Source organism: Erinaceus europaeus, chromosome 8 (assembly GCF_950295315.1).
Source record: "Erinaceus europaeus chromosome 8, mEriEur2.1, whole genome shotgun sequence".
Lineage (NCBI taxonomy): Eukaryota > Metazoa > Chordata > Mammalia > Eulipotyphla > Erinaceidae > Erinaceus > Erinaceus europaeus.
The window spans coordinates 106,729,031-106,754,483 of record NC_080169.1 but is presented as its reverse complement, the minus strand read 5'-3'; the positions used below and the strand labels follow the sequence as shown (position 1 = coordinate 106,754,483).

The window sequence follows — 25,453 nt, the reverse complement described above, 5'->3', positions numbered from 1 at the left end:
TTTAGCACCTCCACCTCCTGAATTGGTCATGGTTTGACAGTATTAGGCTCATCATATAGGATACATCTGTTGCCATGTGTATGGTCTAGGTTCAGACTCCAGCACCACATGGGTGGCATTGTCTTTCTCTAGTCCCACAGTGCCACCCATGTGGTGCTGGAGTCTGAACCTAGACCATACACATGGCAACAGATGTATCCTATAAAGTGTGCCGGAGTAGTGTAATTGTGCATGTGAAAGGCATAGACTGTGTGCATGTGCACACACACACACACACACACACACACACACACACTATATATATATATATATATATGTTTAAGCAAAAAAAAAGTACATATGCTGACTTCACAACTTGTGAGGACAACACCTTTAGACACTTTATCCTGCAGGTCAGTCTCTCAAAGCACTGATATCCTTTTTTCACTCCTTGTAAGTGCCTTCTTCTCCCAAGAAGGTCTTTGTGATTAGGCAATCTCACTTTGATGGAACAGCTGTTTCTGAGTAAGTGAATTGCTGGGCAAATGCGAAAGAAATGGAGGCATTGTCTGAAGACTTATCATTCTTCAAATCACATAGCAGTGCCAAAGAGTGGTTTATTTGGAACACAAGATCAGAGGCCATAGACTTCTACTGATTGCAAACATTGCATAATACTAGTGATATTTGTGCCTTTCTGAATTATGTATTGTAAAAAATAACATCTCATGAGCCTGCTCCTTCTAACTAGCCTTTCTAAGATAGCCCTTCAAATTAGACCGTAAACTCCAAGTCAACTACCTTGCTAATACAAAATATTAATAAAACATTAAGGTGAGAAAGTTTAGACGACAGGATTCAAATCTGCTGGAAAGAATTCAAAGGACTTTTTTAGAGGTGCTTTGTCAAGGGCAACAGTTTTGTACACTACAGACATGCTCATTTTAATTGGGGAATACCTAGTGAACTGTTGACCTTCTATTCATGTTGATCAAATGCATCCAACTTTATTCCAGAATTATATAGCAAGTTAGAGACTGTTTCCTAGGGATTTAGGGGCATTATCCATTATGCCCACTGAACATAATAGACATAATTTAAACATGTAAATGTATACATCAATTAAATAATGCATTGAAATAATAAAAGATTCAAAATAAATTGAATTGTTCCTTACTACTTTCCTTTCACATGAGTCACTTAGCTGATAGTTCCAATCATCTGTTAGGTTGGTGATTCCTAAGCTTCTCTTCAGGGAAGGCCTTCACAGTTCAGGCCTACTTGGGGCTGGCAGAAGATTCTCAGTTTTTTTTTTTTATATTTATTTATTTATTTCCTTTTATTGCCCTTGTTGTTTTATTGTTGTAGTTATTATTGATGTCGTTGTTGGATAGGTCAGAGAGAAATGGAGAGAAGAGGGGAAGACAGAGAGGGGGAGAGAAAGAGAGACACCTGCAGACCTGCTTCACCATTTGTGAAGCGACTTCCCTGCAGGTGGGGAGCTGGGGGCTCGAACTGGGATTCTTACGCCAGTCCTTGTGCTTTGTGCCACCTGCGCTTAACCTGCTGCATCACTGCCCAACTCCCCTCAGATTTTTTTTTTCCCTTCAGAGTTATCTCTGGGACTTGGTGCATGCACTGTGCACTATGAATCCACTGCTCCTTGTGGCTTTTTTTTTTTTTTTTTTTAAGTTTTATTGGCTAGGACAGAGAGAAATTGAGAGAGGAGGGGAAGATAGTGAGGGAGAGAGAAAGATAAATACCTGCTGATCTGCTTACTGCTTCTGAAGTGAGCCTCCTGCAGGTGGGTGCAGCCCAGGGTTGGGCTGGGATCCTTGAGCTGCCTGCTATGTGTGCTTAACCCAGTGCACCACTGCCTGGCCCCTCAGATCTCTAAATCACTTACTCATTGCCATGAGTTTGTACTGATGCCCATCTTATACTTATGTTGGAACACCTAGTCTACAGTTTGTGTATTAATTTAATCAAATTTATGTACATAACTCTCTGATTTAGAAGAGGGGTTTATTAGTAATTTTTGTGATCCTTAAAATATCATAACCTTTTATTTTTCATTTTCTTTCTCCATCTCTCTCTCTCTCTATTTATCTCTCTCTCCTTATACCCTTTTTTCTTTTTTTTTCTTCTTTCTTTCTTTCTTTCTTTCTTTCTTTCTTTCTTTCACTAGAGCACTGTTCAGTTCTGGCTTATGGTGGTATAGGGGATTGAACCTGAGATTTTAGAGGCATGAGAGTCACTTTGCATAGCCATTAGGCTATCTACCCCTCTTTCTTTTTAAAATTTATTTATTTATTTATTTCCTCCAGGGTTATTGCTGGGGCTCGGTGCCTACACTATGAATCCACTGCTCCTGGAGGCCATCCCACCCCACCCCCTTTTTGTTGTTGACCTTCTTGCCTTTATTGTCTCTGTTGTTATTGCTGTTATTGTTGGATAGGACAGAGAAAAACTGAGAGAAGAAGGACAGAGGAAGACAGAGAGGGGGAGAGAAAGCTAGACACCTGCACACCTACTTCACCACCTGTGAAGTGACCCCCTGCAGGTAGGGAGCCTGGGGCTTGAACCAGGATCCTTATGCCAGTCCTGTGCTTAAAGGCACCATGTGTGCTTAACCCACTGTACTACTGCCCACCTCCCCTCTTTCTTTCTTCCTTCCTTCCTTTCTTTCTTTCTTTCTTTCTTTCTTTCTTTCTTTTTTAAATGGTCACTTGACTTTATTTATTCCCTTTTGTTGCCCTTGTTTTATTGTTGTCATCATTGTTGGATAGGACAGAGAGAAATGGAGAGAGGAGGGGAAAACTGAGAGGGGGAGAGAAAGATAAACACTTGCAGACCTGCTTCACCACCTGTGAAACGACTCCCTTGCAGGTGGGGAGCTGGGGGCTCGAACCGGGATCCTTATGCTAGTCCTTGTGCTTTGCGTCACATGTGCTTAACTGCTGCACTACCACCCGACTCCCTTTTTTCCCTTTTTTTAACATAGAAACAGAGAAGGAGAAGGAGAGGGAGAGGGGGAGGGGGAGGGAGAGGGAGGAAGAGGGAGGGAGGGAGGGAGGGAGGGAGGGAGAGAGAGGGAGAGAGAGAGAGAGAACACAACACTGAAGCTCTGAAGCTTCCTTTAGTGAGGTGGGCACTGAACTTGAACCTGGGTCATGTGCATGGCAAAGCAGTGCATTATCTAAGTAAGATATTTTACTGACACTCCCCCCTTTTAATTTTCTTTTTAAAGTCAGCTAGGTTCACACTAGTTGCATTGGAATGGACTCCAGGGCATTGCAGTTCATTGGACTTGATAAACAGGATGGACTTGGCTTAGACATCTTGAAAGGTCATGGATGTCTCCAGCTGAGCCCTTAGTAACATTGGGAATGGTGATGGTTCACTGTGGCACTCCATTTTACATTCTAATTAGTCTTTGTGGTTGTTTTCCTCTAGCGGAAAAACACAAAGCTTTGTTCTAGAAGGACATTCTGGTTACAGGCAGAGGGCTATTAGGTATTTGCAACTGAAAGAACAGATCAGAGAGAGATGAGGACAAAAAAGACATCTGATGAATAAGAGAATCTGGGCTGAACAGCAGCCCTGAACATTTATTTATAAGACTTTTGGAGAGTTCTTGTCACACCTTCATCATAATTAGGCAACACCAACTTTTAGAGCTGATTTAAATGCTTCCATCAGTCTAAGAAACAGTGTTGCCTGATTCTGCTCTCTAATCACGCACAGTAATTGAAAACATAAGGCACCATTCTGTATGTTTGCTTGGCAACCTACCCTTCCCAGTCTGGAGTTTGCTACCCATTGGCTGTAGGACTTTGTATCAATTCTCACCATCTCTCATAGAAACCCCAGCCCAGGTCACAGGAAGAGTGTGAGTTTACCGTGTGCTTTTCTGGAAAAACAGGAGACCTCTGGTACCATTTCAGACTCTAAAATACACGGAAGAAACTCATTTTGCCTGCCACTTCTTTGCTGAGGCTCTATAAGTCTGCACTGCACTTACAAGACAGTAATTAAAACATGGGGAGAGAAATATTCCAACCAAGAATCTAACAAGGAGGATCTTTGTAGCAACCAGCTTGAAGTGGCATCCATGTCTGTTTCACAGAACAAGAAAGATGCCTTGATACCTGATTTTTAAGAGTGAATTTATTATTATGATTTTCAAAGATTTAGTTGCTTTATTTGAGAAGAGAACACAGAACCACTGCTCTATTTACTGTATGCTATGCTGGAGATCAAACCCTAGGGTTCAGATTTGCAAAGCCTGTGCACTACCCACTAAACCACCTCCTCAGCTGTCTAACAGTGAGTCTGGAGTCCCTGACAATCTTACTAGGAAAAACTGTGTTTTGAAAAAATGTAGGGTTTGAGCACAATCTAAGTAGCACCAATAGTTTCTTCTGACAAAAATCCAAAAGAAAAGGAAAAAATGCTTGTAATCAAAGACTTCAAATCAACCTAACTTGTCAAATTAAAACATGTGGCCACCACCTGCTATGAAACTTTATATATATAGAAAGGTATACCTTCTTGTTTTGTTTTATTGATTTATTTTTTATTTTCTCCATATGATCTAAAATCATTTTGGAGCACTTCTGCGTTTTCCAACTTTTCACACTTAAACAATGTTGTCCACACACTGTAGAAAGATGACTAAGCAATTCTGTATTAAGTAACCAAAGTGAGTCTTGCCAATTTTAGAATAATTAAGTTTCTGCAGTTTAATATAAACAGTTCCAAGAACTACATGCGGCCTACCAAAAGTATATATTACAAGTAGTCAACACTGTGGTCAGCTGGCCAGCAGAACAACCCATTAAAGTAGAATTGTTCAGAATTTAGAGTATTGTTTATCTTTTCTCCCATTATTTTTTCTGCATCCAACTTTGTTTCTTTGGGAATGTTTTCAAGTACACAAAGCAAGAAACTATTGTGGAGTTGCCTCTCGTGTAAACGAAGGAGCATTTCTCTTGAGATTCTCTGGAACTTGCAAATCATTCGCACTTCAACCCTGTCTACACAGGCAACCAAAAGAAAAGGGAGAGGGTGAATTCATTTTGTTCCCACTAAAGATGAACTGTGCATATATACATTATAGTACCCACCAGATGAATGAATGAATGTACAAGTGAGTCTATATGTTCTTTGGATAGAAAAAAAATATTCTTCCCTGTCATAGATCCTTGGTGTTTTCTCTCTCTCTCTCCCTCCCTCTCTTCCACCAGGTTTATCACGGAAGCTTGATGGTCTATAGGAAGAATCCTCCACTCCCAGTAGCCATCTTTTTCTTTCTTTTTATTTTTGATACAGAGAGCAACTGAGAGGGGAAAGGGAGATAGGGAGAGAGAAATAAAGACTCCCACAACACTGCTTCACCATTTGTGAAGCTTCCCTCCCTGCAGGTAGGGAGCAGGGTCTTTGCACCCAAGTCCATGTGAGCTACCATATGTGTGCTCTACTGTGTGTACCACCATCTCACACCCACTCTACCCCTCAGCTCCAACCATAGATCCTTGAATTGTGTTTGCCAGGTTAGAGGCTCAAAATTAAATGCTTAGAGAGTCAGAATTAATTGCTCATAAGCTCAAAGCCACAGATTTAATCCCACTAGGACTAAGTCAGCTGTCTGAAAGAAAAAAATTCTCAACAATGGCTGTGTGCTATAACATTAATTTTTGGCTCACTATGTGGCAGATGTGATCTGACAACTTAAGCTGAGACAACAGAGTGGGTGAGACTCACCATTTCATCATGAAGTTTGGTGGAGGAGATTGTCATCACACAAAAAGTCCCTGCATACTGAACTGTATCAAGAGCGCTATCCTCTTCTTTTCTCTGTTTAATTTCGTAAGTAGTCAAAAGTGGTTATTGTTCTGTCTCCACCATCACAATAAAAACTTCACTAAAAACATACAACTAGTATTTTGAAGTAGCACTTTTCTCCTACTCATCTTGTTCAAAGTGTAAATGCAACTACTCTACCCTCACTGTGTTTTTAGTCCGATGGTAGAGACAGGAAGTAAATAAATTAAACAGACATTGGGATAAGGACTGGGAAGGGAAAACACCAGTTGTTGTAAAGAACTGTAGGAATGACCTAATGGTTTTCTTAGGGCTCAACACACACACACATACATAGCAAAAGCTTTCTCAAACTGGAATGAGATGAACACACATACAGACAAACATTCATTGAAAGAGCATCAATTTATAATACTGCTGTTTCTACTTATTAATGATAGATTGACATTTATTCTTCTAGGGGTTGATAAATCAAATCTCCTTTTCTTCATTCTCCTTTGTAAAGAAGTGGGTGTGGAATGAGTCAGTTTGAAGGAAAAATAAACTATTCTCAGTCTTTCTTCTCCATCTCGGATCCAGTAGAAGTCATACAAAAAGAATGACCTATCAGACCCTGTCTGCAGGGCTTTAAACAGACATAGAGAATATGTTAAAGACATTAAATTCCCATGGCTTACATAGATGTTACACATGAATCCATCTTTCTAGATACTGTGAAGCTCAGTGACCTTCTGAAAAGAAAAGCTTGTTTCTTCTCCTTTCCCAGGTCAACTAGGAATACCAAAGAAGACCATCTGGGACTACAACAAGACAGGACTAGGACCATTTCAGGACCCCACCAAATAACTGGTGAGTGAAAATACGTGTGGCTCGCAAACAGAGAGAAGCCTAGGTAGAGATTCAGTGGCCAGTAACAGTCCGGCAGTTTACCAGTTGAGATACCACCTCCAGTCAGTTTCACCAACAAAAGATAGCTGAAGAGAGGAGAGGACTCCTCTAAGACTCACCAAATGCAACTGTGAGTCTCCATTGCTACTACCCTCAGAAGCTGGAGCAGCAGGGGGAAGGCCCTGTGCTGACAACAGGGGACAGAGAACTAGCCAGGAAACTCAGGAGAAGATCTATACCTCCATGGCCTAGCAGTGGGGCTGTGAGAGCCTGTTTGTATATAACCACTAGATTATCTCTGCCCCACCCTGCTTTATCTCTTGGTCAGGAGTGAGGGTTTAAGATAAGAAGCCTACTTACAGTTTAAAAGCCCATAGGCTCCCATAGACTACAGGGAACAATAAAAACAAGAGGTTTTTAAGCCACTGTGCTCCAACATAATACAAGCCAATGGACCACAGAAAAGGGCAGGAACAGCTATTTTCATATCTGACACAATAGGCTTTAAAATAAATAAAATTTAAAAAGCTAGGCATGGACATTACTTAATGCTTAGAGGATCAGTCAATCAAGGGGACTTAACAATTATTAAAATCTATACACCCAATGAGAAGCCATCTAAATACATCAAATATCTACTGAAAGAGCTATAGCAATATATTAACAGCAACACAGTCATAGTAGACTTCAATAGCCCACTCTCTCAACTTGACAGATCATCCAGGCAGAAAATCAATAAAGAAATGAGACAGCTAAACGAGGAGATAGATAAACTAGAACTATTGGACATTTTCAGAGTCATTCATCCCAAGAAACTGGAATACACATTTTACTCAAGCCCACATGGTTCATTCTCAAGAATAGACCATATGTTAGGCCACAAAGACAGCATCAGCAAATTCAAGAGCATTGAAATCATCCCAAGCATCTTCTCAGACCACAGTGGAATTAAACTAACACTTAACAATCAACAAAAGATTAGTAATAGTCCCAAAATTTGGAAGCTCAACAGTGCACTACTTAACAACTACTGGGTCAAAGAGAAAATCAAGGAAGAAGTCAAAATGTTTCAAGTTCAATGAAAATGAAGACACAAGCCATCAAAATATTTGGGACATAGCTAAGGCAGTCCTGAGAGGGAAGGTCTATTATAATACAAGCACACATTAGGAAACAAGAAACAGCACAAATAAACAGCCTGATCACACACCTTAAAGACCTAGAAGAAGAATAAAGGAACCCTAAAGCAACCAGAAGGACAGAAATAAATAAAGATAGGATAGAAATCAATAACATTGAAAATAAGAAAACCATACAAAAGATCAATGAAAGTAAATGTTGGTTCTTTGAAACAGTGAACAAAATCAACAAAGCTTTAGCCAGACTCACAAAACAAAAAAGGGAGAAGACCCAAATAAATTGGATCATAAATGAAAGAGGAGATACCACAATAGACACCACAGATATTCAGCATATCATGCAGGGCTTCTATGAACAACTATATGCCACTAAGCTAGAGAAACTCGAAGAAATGGACAATTTCCTAGATACCTACGAATTTCTAAAATTAAATAAAGAGGAATTAGATAATATGAACAAGCCCATCACAGCTAATGAAATTGAAACAGTTATCAAAAACCTTCCCAAGAATAAAAGTCCTGGACCAGATGGTTTTACAAATGAATTCTACAATATCTTCAAAGAAGAACTAATACCTCCACTTTTAAAATTCTTTCAGAAGATTGAAGACACTGGAATACTCCCTTCCAGCTTCTATGAAGCCAACATCACTTTGATACCAAAAGCAGACAGGGACACAACCAAAAAAGAAAACTACAGACCAATATCTCTGATGAACATAGATGCTAAAATATTGAACAAAATTCTAGCCAACCAGATACAGCAGTATATTAAAAAGATTGTTCATCATGACCAAGTGGGGTTTATCCTAGTGATGCAAGGTTGGTTTACTATATGTAAATCAATCAACATGATCCACCACATCAATAAAAGCAAGATCATAAACCACATGGTCATATCCACAGATGCAGAGAAAGCCTTTGACAAAATACAACATCCCTTTATGATCAAAACACAACACAAAATGGGATTAGGTGGAAAATTCCTCAAGATAGTGGAGTCTATATATAGCAAACCTACAGCCAACATCATACTCAATGGCGAAAAACTGGAAGCATTTCCCCTCAGATCAGGTATTAGGGCGTCCACTATCACCATTACTATTCAACACAGTGTTGGAAGTTCTTGCCATAGCAATCAGACAGGAGCAAGGAATTAAAGGGATACAGATTTTGAAGAGAAGAAGTCAAACTCTCCCAATTTGCAGATGACATGACAGTGTACATAGAAAAACCTAAGGAATCCAGCAAGACCCTTTTGGAAATCATCATGTAATACAGTAAGGTGTCAGGCTACAAAAGTAACATTCAAAAGTCAGTGGCATTCCTCTATGCAAACACTAAGGTAGAAGAAGTTGAAATCCAGAAATCAATTCCTTTTTCTATAGAAAGAAAAACAATAAAATATCTAGGAAAAAACCTAACCAAAGAAGTGAAAGATTTGAAAATTATGAGTCACAACTCAAAGAAATAGAAAAAGACACAAAGAAGTGGAAAGATATTCCATGTTCATGGGTTAGAAGAATTAACATCATCAAAATGAATATACTACCCAGAGCCATCTACAGATTTAATGCTATCCCAATCAAGATCCCAAGCACATTTTTTAGGGAGAATAGAACAAATGCTACAAATATTTATCTGGAACTAGAAAAGACCTAGAATTGCCAAAATTATCTTGAGAGAAGAACAGAACTGGAGGCATCACACTCCCAGATCTCAAATTGTATTATAGGGCCATTGTCATCAAAACTGCTTGGTACTGGAACATGAATAGACATATTGACCAGTGGAATAGAATTGGGAGCCCAATCAAATTGATGGGATTTACAGTCAACGATATTTATAGCCCTTCCCCATATTAGGGAGCTACTCTCTTCCAAGATCTAGCTTTATGTCCCTTTTCCAGCCATGACATCACCTCCTCAGACAATAACTTGGATCCACCTTCATATCATATTTCAGGCTCAGAAAAAAAAACTACTAGTATAGCTTTAGACCCTTTGAAATATAACTAAAATATGCTTACTAGCTATCTATAAAGGAGACTCCCCCCCCCCCCCCAACACTTCATCTGCACTATTCCAGTCTTTAGGTCCATGATTGGTCAACAATTTGTTTGGCTTTGTATGTTAACTCTTTTCAGTCACCAGGTTCCAGATGCTAGCATGATGCTGACCAGACTTCCCTGGACAGACAACTCCACCAATGTGTCCTGGAGCTCTGCTTCCCCAGAGACCCACCCTACTAGGGAAAGAGAGAAAGGCTGGGAGTATGGATCGACCTGTCAATGCCCATGTTCAGCTGGGAAGCAATTACAGAAACCAGACCTTCCACCTTCTGCATTCCACAATGACCTTGGGTTCATAATCCCAGAGGGATAAAGAACAGGAAAGTTATCAGGGGAGGGGATGGGATATGGAGATCTGGTGGTGGGAATTGTGTGGAGTTGTACCCCTCTTATCCCATGGTTTTGTTAATGTCTCCTTTTTAAAATAAATAAAAAATGTTAAAAAAAAAAGAATTGAGAGTCCAGAAGTAAGACCCCCACACCTATGGACATCTAATCTTTGACAAGGGTACTGAGACTATTAAATGGGGAAAGATAAGTGTCTTCAACAAATTGTGTTGGAAAAAATGGGTTGAGACATGCAGAAGAATGAAACTGAACCACTATATTTCACCAAATACAAAAGTAAATTCCAAGTGGATCAAGGACTTAAACGTTAGATCAGAAACTATCAGATACTTAGAAGAAAATATTGGCAGAACCCTTTTCTGCATAAATTTTTTTTATTCATAATACTTGCTAATTGTTTTTTATTTTTTATTTAAGAAAGGATAAATTAACAAATCTGTAGGATAGGTGGGGTACAAATCCACACAATTCCCACCACCCAATCTCCATATCCCACCCCCTCCCCTGATAGCTTTCCCATTCTCTATCCCTCTGGGAGCATAAATTTAAAGACATCTTCAATGAAACGAATCCAATTACAAAGAAGACTAAGGCAAGCATAAACATATGGGACTACACCAAATTAAAAAGCTTCTGCACAGCAAAAGAAACCACTACACAAACCAAGAGACCTCTCACAGATTGGGGAAGATCTTCACATGCCATACATTAGACAAGAGGCTAATTAACAAAATATATAAAGAGCTTGACATACTCAACAACAAGAAAACAAATAACCTCATCCAAAAATGGTGAGAGGACATGGATAGGATATTCACCACAGAAGAGATCCAAAAGGCCGAGAAACACATGAAAAAATGCTCCAAGTCTTTGATTGTCAGAGAAAAGCAAATAAAGACAACAACGAGATACCACTTCACTCCTGTGAGAATGTCATATATTAGAAAATGTAGCAAAAACAAATTCTGGAGAGGTTGTGGGGTCAAAGAAACCCTCTTGCACTGCTGGTGGGAATGTAAATTGGTCCAACCTTTGTGGAGAGCAGTCTGGAGAACTCTCAAAAGGCTAGAAATGGACCTACCCTATGATCCTGCAATTCCTCTCCTGGGGATAGATGCTAAGGAACCCAACACACCCATCCAAAAAGATCAGTGTACACATATGTTCTTAGCAGCACAATTTGTAATAGCCAAAACCTGGAAGCAACCAACCCAAGTGTCCAATAACAGATGAGTGGCTGAGCAAGTTGTGGTATATATACACAATGGAATACTACTCAGCTATTAAAAACATTGACTTCACAGTTTTCAGCTGATCTTGGATGGACCTTGAACAATCCATGTTAAGTGAAATAAGTCAGAAACAGAAGGATGAATATGGGATGATCTTACTCTCAGGCAGAAGTTGAAAAACAAGATCAGAAGACAAAACACAAGTAGAACCTGAACTGGAATTGGCATATTGCACCAAAGTAAAAGACTCTGGGATGGGTGGGTGGAGGGAAGAATACAGGTCCAAAAAGGATGACAGAGGACCTAGTGAGGGTTGTATTGTTATATACTAAAACTAGGAAATGTTATGCATGTAAAAACTATTGTATTCACTGTGGAATGTAAAACATTAATTCCCCAATAATGTAATTTAAAGAAAAAAAGAAAAAGAAAAAAAAGTAAAGCTTGTTACTCATCCACTGTCAAGGAGAAATATGCTGATTTAAAGTAGTCTGCTTTTATTTTTTTTCAAACTTTGGTTTATGATTCCAGGAAATGCACAGTCCTTAATCAATTTAGCCCAGCAGCCGAACATCTCACAATCAGCTTTTCCACTTTGAGTCCCACAAACAAACCTTTTATTTGTTGACACACAGCCCCTGGACATTCATAAAAACAAGATGTTCTCTTTCTACTTTTTAAGTTAAACAGATTTAAGTCAGGGTCTCAGCTGAATTTCATGAACAGATGTTCCATCGAATTTAAAAAGAAGAAGAAGAATGTACTGACCCAAGAACGAGAGACTATTTCCCTGAACTTGAATTTTCTCTGTTAGTAGGAAGAGGGATCATTGCTGTCTTCAGCTGGAAACAGAAACTACCCCAGGGTGACTGCCTGTCTCAATTTAGCAACTGGTCTGATAGAACAAGAATTCAGACTTTGAATTTCAGAAGAAGCAGAAGAAGCTTGATGGCTGGGGTATTTTGGTGCCTTGACTTGGGAAGGGTTGATGAAGGAGTGTGACCTTCTCCCTATAAGCCACCATTTTCTTTCTTTCTTCTTCTTCTTTTTTTTAAGGTTTTATTTCTTTATTAGTGAGAAAGATAGGAGGAGAGAGAGAAAGAACCATATATCACTCTGGTATGTGTGCTGCCAGGAAATGAACTTGGGACCTTCTGCTTGAGAGTCCAGTGCTTTATCCACTGTGCCACCTCCTGGACTACCCATTTCATTTCTTTATAGATAGTAGAAATCCTATGAGAAATGATTCAGCTGTACCTGTCACAGACTTCCATGGTTCCTCTCCCAATTCCGCATTCACATACCAGCCCAGTTCACAACCAGGCCAGCTTTTTAGTCCCCAAATCCTCATAGTTCTCAGTTCTGCCTCTGGACTTTGTTCTGACACCATTTCTCCTATAACCTAAAGTGCCCTCAACTCCTGTTAATCCCATACATTTTCTAGCATGGGAGTCAGTGTTATCTTTATTCCAGAACCCTTCCCTCTTTCCACTGTTGCAGCACTAGATGCACAATTCTTGCTGGTAATTACCACAATATAGCTTTGGTGTTCAAATGCTTTATAATTTTTCTTTCTTCTCCAAAGCTTCACAATGCCTAGGCTTAAATCTGTTAGTATCCTCTTGTTGTACCAGGACACCTGATGTGCATAGAAATATTTGCTGAGTTGGGGGGCCAGGTGGTGGCACACTCAGTTAAGCACACATATTACCATGTGTAAGGACTCAAGTTCAAGACCCTGCTCCCCATCTGCAAGAGGGGATACTTCATGAGTGGTGAAGCAGGTCTCCAGGTGTTTATCTTTCTCTTTACCTCTTTATCTCCCCTTTCCTCTCAATTTCTCTCTGTCCTGTCAACTAAAATAGAAAACACACACACACACACATACAAAAAATGGCCATCAGGAGTAGTGAATTTGTAGTGTTGGTACTGAATCCTAGTGATAAGCCAGGAAGCAATAATAAAAAAGAAAGAAAAAAGAGAGGAAGAAAGAAAGAAAAAAAAGAAAGAGAGAGAGAAAGAAAGAAAAGAAAGAAAGAAAGCAGGCAACATTTGCTGAGTTGACATGGTTGTAGGATTTCTAACATGAGACTGTAAGTTCCCAGTCAAGCCACCGTGCTATTTGCCCTCTCTTCCTGTGTTTCCCCTTCTGGGCTATTATGAAACTGTACTTGCTGGCTTCCTTGCAATCAGTTGGGGTCAACTGACAAGTTCTGGCCAATGAGTGTATTCAGAGATGAATGTATCATGCTATCTTCGGGAGTAACCATTTAACAGTTGATGTGAAACCCTTTAGATTTTCTTTCTGGCTACCATGGCAGTCAGCAGTATTTCTAATAGTATTTGTTGGAATTTGGGAGAAAAGACCAAGGAGGCTACTTAGTGGGTTGAGTGTAGGACTTACTAGCATGAAGTCCCAAGTTCAATTCCTTGATCCATATAGACCAGAGTGGATTGGTGCTCTAGTTTCTCTTTCTCATAAAATAAGCAAATAAATCAAAATAAAAAACAAACAAACAGAAGCTGGGCGGTGGCGCAGTGGGTTAAGCTCAGGTGGCACAAAGCGCAGGGACCGGCGTCAGGATCCTGGTTCGAGCCCCTGGCTCTCCACCTGCAGGGGAGTCGCTTCATAGGCGGTGAAGTATGTCTGCAGGTGTCTGTCTTTCTCTCCCCTTCTCTGTCTTCTCCTCCCCTCCCCATTTCTCTCTGTCCTATCCAACAACGATGACATCAATAATAACTACAATACAACAATAAGAGCAACAAAAGGGAATAAATAAATATTTAAAAAACAAACAAACAAACAACAACAAAAACAGAGTAAAGATGACAGTAAGCAGTATCCAAGACCTCCTTCTCTGCAGAGTTAGACAGGACACGAGTGGCAAACCTCTGCTGTTGAAACCTCTGAGATTTTGAGTTATTTTGGACCCAGGTATAGCCTAGCTTGCTATGACTAATATGATTGGGTCAGTTTCATTCATAATGCAGTCTTTCTTGGACCAGGTTCAACAGGGGCTTACTCAGCTTATCTAGTTTCTGTCTCACTCCTTTGACTGCTAGTACATAAGTAGGGACAGCGGTTAATCACAACACATTTGTAGGTGAGTCCCCAGGGAACAGATGTAGTACATAAGCACATCTCTTTATTCCAATGAGTTTTGGAAAACTGCCTCTAATTATAAGAGAGAGCTTGTGTGTGTATGTGTGTGTCCTTTCATTTATGCTAAGGACAAACTCAAATGTTTTTATTATTTGCCAAAAAAGTAAATACTTTTTACTTTTTTTTACCGAAAAGTATTCAGATTCTAATTACACAAAATGAAATATGCAGGTCAATGTGGGTCTGAGGGTTTTGCTTTTGTGACTCCTGATTTGTAGTTATTTCTGGCTGATGACAGCCAGGCTGGACAGAGTGAGAAACTGTTCTAGTTTCCAGTCTAGATAGAGCACTTTGTTTCTGTAGTCTGTGCAGGCATGATGCTAGGTCCCAAGTCCAGTTCTGAGGATAGGTTCAATATCAACTGAAATCTTTATGGAAAATCCTTATTGTCTCTGGGCCTGGTGGTGACACATCTGGTTGAGCACACATCTTACAGAGTGCAAGGAGCCAGGTTAGAGTCCCCGGTCCCCACCTGTAGGGTGAAATCTTCACAAGTGGTGAAGCAGAGCTGCAGCTGTCTCTCTCCCTCTCTATAACCCCCTTCCCTCTCAATTTCTGGCTGTGTCTATCCAATAAATAAATAAAGATTTTTTTAAAAACTTAAAAAAAGAAAAAGATTAATTAAAAAAAGGAAATCCTTATTGTCTCCATTTTGCAGACCAAGACGGAGGTCCAGAGAAGGTGAGCCGTTTGCCCAAAGTCACAAAACCAGTGAATAGAAGAGCTGAGACTTGCATCCACAAGACCCAAATCACCAAGAGATTACACTGTGAGCCGCAACTCTGTGCTCCCTCTTACTAGACATATAAATTCAGGGTAGATCATGACAAGAACTTGGATGATGAAATGAGCATGTGATTGCCTGGAAGGATTTGTGCTCCTCTACAAATGCCCCTTACTGGGAGTTGTTTCCTGTCCAGGAGATTTGGCTGTTCTATAATAGGATGAATTCTTATTTGATGTTTATTAGTGAAGTAAAAAATGAACTCCTGTTTATGTTCATTTGCACTTCGGCAAGCTGACTTCTTATTTCATTTAAGTGGGGTTCACTTTAGAAAATAAGCTAAATTCATCCGAGAGACTTAATTAAATTAACAACATTTCATACTTTGACCATTCTTTGTTTTCTTCTCTTACTGGCTTTAGACATGAATTGTCCACTTGTGTCAGTCTTGGGGCACAACCAGTATTTTTTGTTTGTTTGTTTGTTTTGGTGGTGGTGGAGAAGCCTGAAACATGATCAGGGAGGTTTTCTTAACAAAGAGAATACGACCTTAAGAGTACAACATTAGACTGGAGTTGTGGCACATACCTGCCCCAGTAAGAACTCCATTGCTTTTATGGAAAATTCAGTTTGAGTAATACACCATTGATTTTTACAAGCATACCATAAAAATGCCACATCACCTTTACTTTGATGTTAACTTTCAGTTGCTTTGAAATCATCAATATAGTCCCTCCTCTAAAAAATACACCATGAAAACCAAAATTGGGGAAAAATAATGCAGGAGGGCAATTACATTACTCTTCAAAGCAATTTTTGTATAAAGTAGAATTATAGAGATAGTCACTGTGTTGCAGTGTTCTGCCTCAAAACCACATAATTAAGTATGATAAATGGATGAGGGGGCACAGCAATGTAAAATATCATGACTCTTTGCCAAGATGAGACCAGTGAAAAATAAATCAAAGTATCAGAAATCACAATTTGCGTCAGTGGACACAATATTGGATTCACCACGTTTTCCATTGCATTGAATAAAGAGCCCATTTTATAGAATGGAATGAAGGAAAAGGAGATATGCTAATGCAGTACAGGTCTAACATAACACCTGGGATGGAGAAGGGCCAATTCAATATATAGCTGCAGAAAGAATAAATTAATGTGACACTGAATATGCATGTCTGCAGACCAAGAAAAGAGACTGATGGAGCTTTATAAGCCTCCCCTTCCACTCTAGTTAATAGCTGCATCTTTTGTTTCTATATTACTAGGCTGCAATCTGGGAGAGCCAGTGAGATATGATCTTAAAGTAGCTCCTGATAACTCACGCATTTATATTTAAAAATTATTTACTGATTGGATGGAGACAGAGAAATTGTGAGAGATGGGGAGAGAGAGAGTTACAGAGACAAAGAGACCTCTGAATCACTGCTTCACCCTCCTGGAGTTTCCTTCTTTCAGGTGGTGACTGGAGCTTGAACCTGGGTATTTGTGCATGATTACTTGAGTGCTCAGCCAGGAGCACCACTGCCCAGCCTCCTGTGCTTATATATTTTATAAGACTCCAATCCACAGTGTTGGGCATAATATTATGATGGGAGGAGTTTTTTGAAGGACTTAGAGAAAATGCATTCTGAAGCACTCCTTCAAACTCACCATGTAATGGGCATGTCCTCCCTCTCTGTATCCTTTGGATGTGAAAAAGACGCTTTCTCTATCCCACCTCCAACTCAGGATGCCCAGTTCCGCAAGCTATCATTTTTTGGTCCTTAAATAACAGGACTCAATATTAATGTGGGCCTCCTCCATTCCTCTTAACCAAGTGTTTTCAGCCAAAGATATTAAACTAGTCAACCTCTTTTTTCCCCTGTCACAGAAATGGCCAGCACCCTGAAATCACAGCTCATTTGTAATACACTGGCGTGAATATTCGGACTCCATTTGTCTCCAGCTCTTAAAGATTGGTGTTAGAGTGAATGATAGATATTTTGTTTTGAATTAGCAAAAAGGAAGAGAGAGAGAGAACAGGTCATAAATTTGGCCTAAAATATCTGTTTCAGGGAATGCAGCTATGCCTTTTTCCCTCTAGTAAAAGTCTTACAAAAAAAAAAAATCTAGATTTCATTTGGCACCAAGCTGGAATGGAAATACAGAGAATAGGAGGAAGGAAGGCATTTCACACCCCCTCCCCATGACTGAATGTTTGTTCTACGTAAATCTTATTAGAGAGACTGTGAAACAGCTCACTTGGATAGCATGCTGCTTTGTACAACATACCTTTGAGCCCAGAACCCAGTACAAAGAAGAAAACTTGAGTGCTTTGGTCTTTTTCACTGTCTCTGCCTCTCTACACCTCTTTCTCTACATAAAGCAAAATTTTCCTTGATTTATTTACTAATCTATCTATCTATCTATCTATCTATCTATCTATCTATTGCATAGAGACAGAGAGAAATCAAGAGGGGAGGGTGGTATATATATACCAGGGCGGGGGAGAGACCTGAAGCACTGCTTCACCACTCGTGAAGCTTCCTCCCACCAAATGGGCACTAGGGGCTTAAACCCAGGTCCTTGCAAACTGTAGCACGAATGCTTAACTACCACCCAGTCCCTTCTAAAAACAGATTAATACTGCTTGGATTGGTACAAGATACTCATAATTTTGTTTTGTTGAATGTCTCTAAACAGAATTTGGAAGCTACTGAGTCTATGTCATTGAACTGCACACACTGTCTGACAATTGGAGTTTTAGGTAAGATTTTTGATAAATTTAATTGAAATAGTAAATAGCACAGTCATTGTTTCTTTCTTGCAGACTCACAGGTGCTCTTCAACTGAAAGCACTCCTTTCACATGCTCATAGGAAAAATATCTTTCTCTCCAAGCCTTAGAACTGACTGACATTAATAAAACACAGTTGGGAGACACCTATGCTGGCTACTGGCCACCATTCATTTTAAACACTCTAACCACGCCACTCATGGGTTGCAGACCAGTTTTCAAGCCTCATCATGTCTTCTTTCTTATTTTATGTAAATAAGAATTTGAGAAAAAGCCACTGACTCAGGTGTCACTGATGTTTTGGCGTAGCTGCATGAAAATGGGCAAGTTTCCCTTTTCTAATTGAGGGACATCAAGAAAATGGGGACTTGAAGAAAACTGGCCATCTCTAAGTTTACTTAAAAAATTGAGTGAAAGGAAATGCAGCGAAGGAGGCAGAAGTTTCTAGACCTTTCTTTGTTTTCACTTTTGACAACTATCAGGCAATCTAAAAAGTTTCTGCTAGAGGAGAGAGAGAGAGAGAGAGAGAGAGAGAGAGAGAGAGAGAGAAGAAATAAAGAGGCAACTTGAAGGAAAAGAAGCAACACCTTAAAAACAATAAAGAGGGGACTGGGTGGTAACAAAGTGCAAGGACCAGCCTAAGGATTCGGGTTCAAGCCCCTGGTTCCCACCCTGTAGGAGGGTTGCTTCACAAGTGGTGAAACAGATCTGCAGATGTCTATCTTTCTCTCCCCCTCTCTGTCTTCCTCTCCTCTCTTGATTTCTCTCTGTCCTATCCAACAACAATGACAACAATAATAACAAGGATAAATAACAAGGGCAACAAAAGGGAAAAACTAGACTCCGGGAGCAGTGGACTCATAGTGCAGGCAGTGCTCTGGAAAAAAAAAAGCAAGGATGAGGAGGAAGAGGGGGTGGAGGAGGAGGAGGAAGAGAAAAGAAGCTGTAGTCTTTACTGTCCTGCAGACCATTATATCTCCCATAAAATGGGTTGAGAAAAAACAAAGTGAGGCAGTTGGTAAAAACCATTAGTAAAGTGACTATAAAGAACAGAATATAAAAGAGGGGGAAGACCAATGACATTTTAAAAACTATTGTGGATAACAAAATTTAAAAAAATTATGATAGTGCCCCCCTCCCCAACGTAGATCAACAACGGTAGAGAATGTTCCATCCTCCTAAGGGAGGCTGGACAACATACTCTATTTTCCACCTGAGGAAGATGAGTTTTGAAATTGGGGCAGCTTGGAACATTTTTACTCATGACCACAGAATGTGAGCTCAGATCTATAGGGATGCAGAGGTCACACAGGCTTCTAAGCTTAATATGGGCCCTAGATCAGATCAAATCAGATTGATAGGGTTTACAGTCAACAATATTTATACATCTTTCCCATATTTGGGAGCTACTCCTTTCCCTGATCCAGCTTTCTGGTCCTTTTTCCAGCTATGATATCATCTCCCCAGACAATAACCTGGGTCCACCTACATATCAGATGTCAGGCTCAGGAAAAAAAAAACACTAGTATTGTCATGGGCCTTTTAGAATATAACTAAAATATGCCTAGTAGCTATCTACAAAAATATAACTAAAATATGCCTAAAAAATCTATCTACAAAATCTTCATCTGCACTATTCCAACCTTTAGGTTCATGATTAGTCAGTAATTTGTTTGGCTTTATATGTTAACTCTTCTTTCAGCCACCAGGTTCCAGATGCTACCGTGATGCCAACTGGACTTCCCTGGGCAGAGGACCCTACCAATGTGTCCTGTAGCCCCGCTTCCCTAGCGCCCTGCCCCACTAGGGAAAGAGCGAGGCAGGCTGGGAGTAAGGATTGACCTGTCAAAGCCCCTGTTCAGTGTAGAAGAAATTACAGAAGCCAGACCTTCCACCTTCTGCACCCCATAATGTCCCTTGGTCCATGCTTCCAGAAGGATAAAGAATAGGAAAGCTTTCAAGGGAGTAACAGTAATGAAAGCTAGCTGAGCCAAAAGGGACTTATCCTTTTTGAAAAAACGCCTTGTATCACCCATTTCCCAATATTCATGACTGGCCAGTTCATATCTGCATGGCACTAGAACACTGCTCCTCTCATTCACACAATCTGCACAGCTTTCTCCATCTCTATCTCAATTTCTCACCTGAATTTCACATTTGCATATCTCCTATGATCTGGACACATGAACTTGGACATTATTCAAGTCCTCAACTCAGTAAATCTCAGTCTAAATCCATTGCCCTTCCTTCCTGGTTCCCAAACAGTGTTCTCATTGAAAAGTAACCTTCTCTGGGCCAGATTCTTATTGCTGACTGTCTTCTGCCTCTCTGAGGGCTAAATTAATTCTCCTAACATCAACTAAACTTATTTTTTTTCTCTCCTTTTAATCTTATCTTACTTCCACTTGTTGAGGGTGATAGTAAATGAGGACAAGAACAACTACTGATTATCATTAGTAAAGAGTTGGGTTTTTTTTTTTTTCCAGAACACTGCTCAGTTCTGGCTTAGGAGAGAGTTTTTAGGTAAATAAATTGTAGATTCTGAGGCAGCATAATTATGCATTCACTCCTTTAATAAGTATTATTACCTGTTCACTGTGTATAAGACCTTGTCGAGTGTTGTGAGAGATGTAAAAAGTACACTCTTCAATTTAAAAAATTATAGGATGTGAAGGCTGAGCGGTGGTGCACCCGGTTAAGCACACATAGTATTATAAGCAAAGGACCTGCAAGGACTGGGGTTCAAGTTCCTACTCCCCCTTTCAGTGGAGAGACTTCAGGAGTTACAAAGCAGGTCTACAAGTATCTATTTTTATCTGTCTCTTTCAATCTCCCCACCCCTTTCAATTTCTCTCTGTTCTATCAAATAAAATAAAATAATAATAATAAAGGAAAAAATGGCTGCCGGGAGCAGTGGATTTGGAGTGCTGGCACCAAGCCCAGCAATAACCCTGTATATACATACTAAATATTTAAAGAGAACTCAAGAGTAGAGGAGCCAAGGAAACTGCATGTATAATAGAGAAACAGTGATTATGGGATGTTCTGGACAGAACTGGGTTCCATCCAAACTCCCGACTGCCACTATCTCAGTATGAAACATATTTTTATATCAGGTCTTTCAGAGTTGACTCAGTTAAAGCGAGGTTATTAGACCCTAGTCTGATATAACTGGTGTCCTTATAAGTGTAAATGTCAAACATAGAACAAACAAATATTCACAGATTATTCCAGCACTTTGAAAAAAATAAATCTCTGTTGTTTAAGCCATCCAATCTGTTGTATTTGCTTATGGAAAACTAACACAAGGGGTAAATGTTATAGTCCTAATACAACAAGTACCTGTGAACTGTGCTAAATTCCTTTTAGAACTTTTCTTTTAACAAGTGCTGACTTTTGTAAAATTGTGAAGAAGTTATCTTTTCTGCAATCTACCTTTGGAAAATCCCTTTTTCTTCTAAAAATATCTTTATTTCTTTACTATTATATAGAGACAGAGAGAAATTGAGAGGAGAGGGGAGATAGAGAGGGAATATGCAAGGACCTGGGTTCAAGTTCCTGGTACCCACATGAAGTAGGCAGAAGCTTCATGAGCACTAAGTCAATGCTGCAGATGCTCTCTCTTTCTCTTCTCCCTCTTCCCTTCTCAATTTATATCTATGCAAAATAAATAAACAAAATAAAGATAATAAAAATGAAGTTCTCCTCCCAGATAAGGATGAATTGTTGAAAGTGAGGGAGTTTTTCTGGCTCTTGAAATTGCCAGTGGAAAACTGAACTCATCCCTCTGCAAGATGGTCTCCTCCCCCAACATTCTCCAGAGTTAATTAGCATATTTCACACATATCCTCATTGATCAGGACTTGCTTTTTGCTTAAGACAGTATACACGCAGAAAAAAAAAACTAAATTAAACAAACAAAAGTTCAGTACATAGCAGGAAAAGAATTCCTTCTAAACTTGATAGATTTTTTTAATAATATTTATTTTATTTATTTATTCCCTTTTGTTGCCCTTGTTGTTTTATTGTTGTAGTTATTATTGCTGTTGTCATTGTTGGATAGGACAGAGAGAAATGGAGAGAGGAGGGGAAAACAGAGAGGAGGAGAGAAAGATAGACACCTGCAGACCTGATTCACCGCCTGTGAAGCAACTCCCCTGCAGGTGGGGAGCCGGGGTTCGAACCGGGATCCTTATGCTGGTCCTTGTGCTTTGCGCCACCTGCGCTTAACCCGCTGCGCTACAGCCCGACTCCCTTGATAGATTTTTTTGAGTGAGGGAACTATGAGGGACAGAACCAAAAAGACTGGCTTCTCACAATTTTTATTCTTTCAAAAGTCAGGCAGAATAGTAGAATTGTTAAGAACATAGCTTTTACCTAAAAAATAAAATCAAACAAACTTTACTTACAGTGAAGAAATTAAATGTTCACGTCTGAGCCTTCTGGCTGATGAGCAATCCCTGAGGGATTCTATTGAATGATCTTGATGTTTCAATGAAACCTAATATAAAAGGAGATAGAAATATTAAGTGGAAAGAATTTTAATTAATGCATATTTTGTATTAGAAATTTTAATTTTACTTTACTTTTTTAAAAACAGAGCTCTGCTTAGGTCTGGCATGTAGTGGGTGAACATGGGACTGTGGAGCCTCAGGTATGAAAATATTTTGCACAACCATTATGCTATCCCCACAACCTTAGTATGTATACTTTATTATGTCATTTCTTCTTTGGGTACTGTTGATAGGCTATTAAAGGAAACATAAAGTATAGATATAAACTGACATTGTGCATTTGCATTTTAAGAGAATTAAGTACAGTTATTGTAAAGTCAGCCCTTAAATTCTTCTAAATCATGGGGTGGAGAAGTATTTATGGTTAATGCAAAACAGGGAGCACTAAAAATGTTAATAATCAAAGACAAAAGACTTTAGAATATAGCCAAGGGTACTCCTACTTTAAGCTGAACCCTCTGGCTTTCAGAGTTTAGTCTTTCAAAAATCTCTCAGAGTTTTTGCTTTTTCCCCAAACTTCTTTACTGTTGATGGTTGGGGAATTAATTATTAGAAGAGCATGCACTAGAGGATTAAAATAGTCATACTAATAAGCCAGTGGATAATCTAGAGCTAGCTCTCTTGCACTTGAAACACAACAGTAAACAGCAAACATTAATCACCATCATACCCCTAAACCTGCCACAACATGATACAGCAAGGAATGCTAGTAAATGTTAGTATGGGATGCCAACTTTATGTGTCTAATAGAGCCTTTAATTTAGTAGAACAATAAGTCTAAAGAGTTCTTATGTTTTTAAGGACATAGCTTTCTTGTCACTACCTTTTGGATTTGACAGTGGAAAAAGACTCACTGAGACTGGCTTGGAATTCCACTACTAGAAACTGGTCCTGGACTTTTGGATTCTCATTTCAGATACTATAGGTGAAAACAAGACTACAGGTCCTGGAAAAGGATGACAGAGGACCTAGTAGGGGTTGTATTGTTGTGTGGGAAACTGAGAAATGTTATACATGCACAAACTATTGTATTTACTGATGACTATAAAACATTAATCCCCCAAGGAAGAAAAAAAAAAGAAATTAAAAGAGGAGGGAGAGATAGGCAGAGGGAAAGACACCTGCAGACCTGCTTTACCACTTGTAGGCGAGGAGTGAGAAAAAAATAGAAAAAAAAAAAACAAGAAAAAAAACCTAAAGACTAAACAAAGCAAACACATCCATGTCATGAGGGCTGGTATATAACTTATCTGGCTGAAAATACATATTGCTGGTCATGTAGACCTGGACTTGAATCACATATAGCACCATGTGTAACAATTTGAGTTTGAGCCCCAGCTCCTCACCTTCGTGGGGCAGGGGGCGGGGGGCTTCATGAACAGTGAAGCAGGTCTTCAAGTGTCTATCTTTTCTCTCTCCTTGCTCTATCTCCCCTCCATCCTCAATTTTTCTCTGTTCTGCCAATTGAAATTGAAAAAAGAAACTGCTGGGATCGATGGATGGTATCAAGTGCTGGCATCAAGCCCCATAGATAACCCTGGTGACAATAAAAAAAGCTAAATATATAGAGAAGTATGCATAGAGTACCGGGAATATGTTGGGGATACAATAATGAGCCAGTGGTCAAGGTCTTGGTCTTTTGGGGCTTTTGGTGGAATGTCCTCTCAGAATAGGGATTCTCTGGCTGGCTGCATTTCAGAACCTTCTGGGATTTCTTCAGTGAGATAAACCAGAAAGAGAAGAATGAATATCAGATGATTCCACTCCTAGGTGGAAATTAAGAAGCAAGGGCAGTAAGAGAAAATGTAAGATAAATTTTGGGCTGGTGTGGTATATTGCACCAAAGCAAAAAACTCTAGGAAGGAGGAAAATGGATGGGATGGATAGGCTCTGGGATCTTATTGCATGATGATGGAAAAGGACTTAGCTTGGGGGAGAGAGTGTCTTACAAACACCTCTCATGGGGAGATGAGAGACTTACCTATATCAATAACTATACTGTACACCACTACTCTAGCCCCCTCCCAACAAAGTACAAATAACTTCAAAACAAAACAAAACACATGGGATACTCCAGAGAGGAGCCAACAATGTAACTTTAATAAACATTTCCCTGCTTTCAGATGCTAGTGTAGATTTTGGTACCCACTCCACCTAGGATCATCAGTGAAGATGTAAGAAGTTAGAAGAAGGCAAGCAGCTACTTTTCTGGACTGTAAATGAATACACATAGAGAGTCATTTCAATCTGAAGAGAAGAAAGTTCACAGTTATCTTCCTAAACCCTCTGGCAAGGTCAATATTTCATTTCCCTTTTCATACTCCCAGTCTCCTCAGAATTTCTATTTTTATTTATTTATCTACCATTTATTTTTAAGATTAGGTATTTAAAAATATTTAAATCCCTTTATATTATTTATTTATTACTGGATAGAGTCAGAGAGAAATTGAAAGGGGAGAGGGAGATAGAGAATGAAAGAGATAGACACCTGCAGCCCTGCTTCACCACTTAATGAAGTTTGCCCTCCTGTAGGTGGGGATCAGGAGCTTGAAGTTGGATCCTTGTGCACCGTAATGTGTGAGCTTAACCAGGTACAATGCCACCTAGCCCCCAGAATTTTAATTTTTAAATTTGAGAATGAATAAAGAAAAAGAAACAAAAAAAAAAGGAAGGGGCCAGGAGGTGGCGCCTGGCTAAGCGCCCACATTACAGTGCTTAAGGTTTGAGCCCCTGGTCCCCACCTGAAGGGGGAAAGCTTCACGAGTGGTAAAGCAGGGCTAGAGGTGTC

At 39.6% G+C, this 25,453-nt stretch overlaps 1 protein-coding gene across 9 annotated transcripts in view; it reads right to left on the bottom strand.

Annotated features, from left to right (window-relative positions):
* CALD1 (caldesmon 1) overlaps positions 1-25,453 on the bottom strand; it is a 235,695-nt gene that overhangs the window by 133,652 nt on the left and 76,590 nt on the right. For 7 of the 9 annotated variants that reach the window (XM_060196623.1, XM_060196626.1, XM_060196619.1 and 4 more), the window contains exon 2: positions 22,557-22,652. The exons of 1 other annotated variant lie outside the window; for it this stretch is intronic. The gene's annotated coding sequence lies outside the window, so the exon portion shown is untranslated. The remainder of the gene's footprint in view (positions 1-22,556; positions 22,653-25,453) is intronic. One more of the 9 variants, XM_060196620.1, reaches the window with a different exon arrangement.